The sequence below is a fragment of the Penaeus vannamei genome, chromosome 40 (genome assembly GCF_042767895.1).
Source record: "Penaeus vannamei isolate JL-2024 chromosome 40, ASM4276789v1, whole genome shotgun sequence".
Taxonomy (NCBI): domain Eukaryota; kingdom Metazoa; phylum Arthropoda; class Malacostraca; order Decapoda; family Penaeidae; genus Penaeus; species Penaeus vannamei.
In genome coordinates this window covers 17,851,336-17,856,335 of record NC_091588.1, presented here as the reverse complement: position 1 = coordinate 17,856,335, position 5,000 = coordinate 17,851,336, and the positions used below count along the sequence as shown (strand labels likewise).

General features: G+C 53.5%; 1 protein-coding gene across 1 annotated transcript in view; it reads left to right on the top strand.

Moving 5' to 3' along the window:
* trbl (tribbles pseudokinase 2) overlaps nucleotides 1-5,000 on the top strand; it is a 90,354-nt gene that overhangs the window by 10,343 nt on the left and 75,011 nt on the right. The gene's annotated exons all lie outside the window — the stretch shown is intronic.

Genomic DNA, 5,000 nt, shown 5'->3' with positions numbered 1-5,000 from the left:
TGCGGGCGGCGCTCCCGCGGCCGGCTTACGCCCGTGTTGCTGGGTCGGGCGGTGTGAGTGGCCGCGGGTGTGTCCTGGCCCCCGCCCGCCGCCCGCCAAGGTCAGCCACGCCGCCATCACGCTATTATTATGAGGCTGGGGAGCGGCTGGTGGTGCACCCGCACCCACTTGCCGCCGTCGGGAGCCCAGCACGCCCGCGGCGCACCTGGGAGGCTCGTCACACGCCCAGCACTCAGCAGGGTGAGCAGGTGCGGGTGCCGCCCACTCCGGGCTTGGGCACCATGGCGGCGCCCGCCCACACCCGCCGCACATACTACGCCGCATTCCTTCACACACACGAGAATATAAACATGGTCAGGAAGGCCGAGCAAAGTGGACCCTTTCTGGCCCTTCTGCGCCGCTTGCTCATGGCGGCAGACACGCATGCATGCGCAATAATAATCTTTCTCTTGCACACACTTGCTTTCAAGACCGCGTTCACACTCTCACGCTCACAGGCGAGCCCGCCTCGCTCGTATTCCGCTGCTCGTCCCCCGAGGCCTGTGGGAGAGCTCGCCTCTCCGAAAAAGGGCGTCCTTAGCGTGTCCTTCCTCTCGGACACGCCCCTTCTCCCCTCCCCCACTCCCTTTCCCTCCCCACCTCCCCCGCCTCCGACTCCCGACATTCTTTTGCTAGGAAGACGGGCGGGGGAGGGAGGGAGCGAGCGAGGAAGGCCCTGAATGGAGGGCGGTCTCCCATTCACCATAGGCAGGAACGCAGTTTGAATTTTCGGGTCTCTTTCAGCTTTTTTTATTCATTCTGTTGAGATTGGCCGTGCTTGTTCCCAGAATGAATGGAATCCCCGAGGAAAGACGGTCGTAGAGGGAAGTGCGAAACGGTATTCTGGGAACGCCGCGTCGACCCCACTCCGTTCGCCCCGGGAGGAGCAGGGCGAGTGTCAGTCTCGCAGGCGCGGAAGATACGACGCCAGGAAACCGCCAATCCCTCTTCCTCGCTGCCGACAGACATCCTCGAATGCGCGTGCCTTGCCGTACCTTGGCCGTGCCGTAGTTTCCCCGTGACGTGCCGTGCCATGGTCGCACCATGCTGCCGTCGTCCGTGTCTTGCCGTACCGTCCGTAACATGTCTAGACGGAGGTACCTTCTTTTTTATTTTAATTGGGATCATGACATTCATTCATTCCTCCTACCCCGCCCTCCCTCCCACCAGTTACATGCTCAATAGCGTCATGAAGTCGTGTTTCAGGGCGACCACGGTCAAAGGTCATGGGTCATGGCTTTGGCTTTGCTCTAAATTCCCGCCTCGGCCGCAGGTGACACACACGCTTATCTTATCCTCTTCTCGTCCCAGATCAGGCGCTTCTCCCCCTCCGCCCAGTACTCCCCTACCCCTCATCCCGTCACCTGTGCAAGGGAGAGAAGAGTTTAGGATAAGGAGCCGTATTTATTGATTATTGAAGCACCTGCGTGGCATTGTTGCACTGTTGACGAGGTGGTGTTTTGTGCTGTGAGTAGCACCGTCACATGGAGGTTTTGAGTGAGAGTCATTACTCGGTGACGAATGAAGAGACGGAGACAAAGGCAGAGACAGACAAAGACAGAGAAGGATAGACGGACCAACGGGCAGGCAAAGGACAGACGGACCGACAGAAAGACAGAAGGACAGACTAACAGACCGATTGTTGGTGTATGTTTTCGAGAGGACGGGGAGCAAGGAGGTCGTCGAAGCGAGGTGATTCCCCCGCCGGGCGCCCGCGAGGCAGCCTGCCAGGTCGTCTGCACGGGCCGGGTTGCGACACGACGCGCGGGGCACGCAGTGTGATCGGGTACATCGGGTAGGCCGGTAGGCAGGCGCTCGCTTGCCTACTTGCTTGACCCCCGCCTCCTCCTTTTCCTCCTCCTACTGCTACTACTACTACTATTCCTTCTCCTACTAATCCTCCTCCTCCTCCTCCTCCTCCTCCCCTTCCTCCTCTCCTCCTCCCCGTGCACACAGCTTGTACTTCGCCTCCGCTTCTCTGCGCTGAAACGAGGTCGAGGAGATCAGTGCGCTCATACTTGCATGTATCTATGTACGTACCGATATACACACAAAAGTTTAACCAATTTGAACGTACACATACACATGCAGATTTGCATACATGCAGATTTATGTAAATATATATGTATAAACGCGTACGCACGCACACACACGCACGCACGCAGTAAAAAGACTCCAGCAGACAGGAGGCCCCTTGCAATGCGGGCTCGCCAGCTGGACGGGCAGGAGCGAAAACAGCTGTTGAGGAATTCGCCGGACTGCGTTGGGGCAACGCTCCAGGGTGCGACCGCGGCCTCTGAAGGATGTTGGGAGGGTATCCTGTGTCCTGTTTGGATTCTGTGTCTTTGTGTCTGTCTGCCTCAGTCTCTCTCTCTCTCTCTCTCTCTCTCTCTCTCTCTCTCTCTCTCTCTCTCTCTCTCTCTCTCTCTCTCTCTCTCTCTCCTCCCTCCCTCCCTCCCTCCTCCCTCTCTCTCTCTCTCTCTCTCTCTCTCTCTCTCTCTCTCTCTCTCTCTCTCTCTCTCTCTCTCTCTCTCTCTCTCTCTCTCTCTCTCTCTCTCTCTCTCTCTCTCCTCTCCCTCCTCCTCCCTTCCTCTCTCTCTCTCTCTCTCTCTCTCTCTCTCTCTCTCTCTCTCTCTCTCTCTCTCTCTCTCTCTCTCTCTCTCTCTCTCTCTCTCTCTCTCTCTCTCTCTCTCTCTCTCTCTCTCTCTCTCTCTCTCTCTCTCTCTCTCTCTCTCTCTCTCTCTCTCTCTCTCTCTCTCTCTCTCTCTCTCTCTCTCTCTCTCTCTCTCTCTCTCTCTCTCTCTCTCTCTCTCTCTCTCTCTCTCTCTCTCTCTCCCTCCCTCCCGCCCTCCCTCCCTCCCGCCCTCCCCCTCCCTCCCGCCCTCCCCCTCCCTCCCTCCCTTCCCTCCCTCCCTCTCCCTCTCTCCCTTCACCCCCACTCCCCCCCTCTCCCTCCCTCCCTCTCTCTCCCTCCCTCCCTCTCACTCTCATTCTCATACTCCCCCCTCCCTTCCATTCCCTCCCTCTTCTTTTTTACCCTCTCCCCGTTCTCCATTCTCAGTACACTAGTTCCTATACAGTACATAGATTTTTTGTACTTATTGTCAGTGGGGAAGCGAGAGAGAGAGAGAGAGAGACAGAAAAACGCAATAGACAGTCTATTTAAACCGGGAAAAATGTTTCTCAACGCGTATCGCAGCGAAACCATCATCACCATCACGTCACCATCACATCCCCATCGCACCCACGATCACCATAGCGAACGAGAACTGCGTCACAAGACAGAATTACGTTTCTCGCCGGTTGCGTCCAGGATAAGAGCTTCAACGGTTGCGCAAGGTCTCTGTAGACGAGTGTGTTGTGTGTGTGTGTGTGTGTGTATGTCGTATGTTTGTGTGTTGTTTGTTTTGTGTGTGTGTGTATGTTGTATGTTTGTGTTTTGTTTGTTTTGTGTGTGTGTGTGTGTGTGTGTGTGTGTGTGTGTGTCTGTCTGTCTGTCTGTATGTGGTTGTGTTGTGTGTATTGCGGGTAACCAACGAAAAGTAGTTGCTTCTATAGGAGGTGTTTGTACATACCCACACCCATACATGTAAATGCGCGAGTGCGTGGATAGGAAGGGAGATGGGAAAGTAGATTGATTGATTGATAAATAGGTAGATAGGTATCAGTAATGCAGGTAGGCAGATAGGAAGTATGTGTGTGAGTTCATTTTTTCTTCCTCTATCTTGTTTCCTCGTCGCAAATCCGCCGTACCTGCCCTGGTTACGACAGAGCGAATTGACGGTGTAGGGCTATTTATAGACGTGACTGCCCCCTCCCCCTTCCCCCTCCCTCCCCCCTCCCCTCCTTTCTTATCCACCTTATCGCCCAGCCAGGTAGTTCCGTTGCACGCACACACACATACACACACACACATACACACACACACATACACACACGAACATAATTTCCCACAGGGCACAAGCATGGGAATTTGGGTATTGAAGATAATAATTGTTATGATAATTAAGGAAGTTGTGTGTGTGCGTCTGTGTGTGTGTGAGAGAGAGAGAGAGAGAAAGCATGTGAGTGTGTGTGTGTGTGTGTATGAATGTGTATATGTGTGTGTTTGCCGCTGTGTAGATAAGCTGTTGAGCAGTTATTTCAAAACATTGGAAGCTGTTAAGTAACGCGGTGCACCAGCTATCTTACACCAGAGTGTCGCAACTGGACAGCCGTGCCAGAGGTGCGAGAATTTATTTCTTTTTTTCTCTCTCTTTCTCATCTATACTTTCTCTAGCTTCTTTGCTTTCTCTCTTTTAGCCGATGTTCTCTACTTGTCTAGGTTGTTTCTTTTTCTTGTGTTACTTATTCGGTGTTGGTTTGTTTATTGATTTATTTATTTTGTCTTCTGTGTCATTCTTACTCATTCGTACTTTCTATGCCGTCTCTCTCTCTCTCTCTCTCTCTCTCTCTCTCTCTCTCTCTCTCTCTCTCTCTCTCTCTCTCCCTCTCTCTCTCTCTCTCTCTCTCTCTCTCTCTCTCTCTCTCCCTCTCCTCTCTCCCTCTCTCTCCTCTCTCTCTCCCTCTCTCTCTCTCCCTCTCCCTCTCCCTCTCCCTCTCTCGTCCCTCTCCCTCTCCCTCTCCTCTCTCTCTCTCTCTCTCTCTCTCTCTCTCCCTCTCCCTCTCTCTCTCCCTCTCCCTCTCTCTCTCTCCCTCTCCCTCTCCCTCTCCCTCTCCCTCTCCCTCTCTCTCTCTCTCTCTCTCTCTCTCTCTCTCTCCCATCATCATCACTATCACCAATCTGGCGGAACCGTCTAATTCAAATACACATTTGCCTGCGTTATCTTCGATGTGTTCGCGTTGCTTCAGTTTTTATTTTTATTTCGTTGCATGACCTTGCGCGTTTGAACGGTATAAAAAGAAAAGAAAGAAAGACTACCACAAAATCGCTGTTATCTGGAACGAGTGGTTCTTATCGC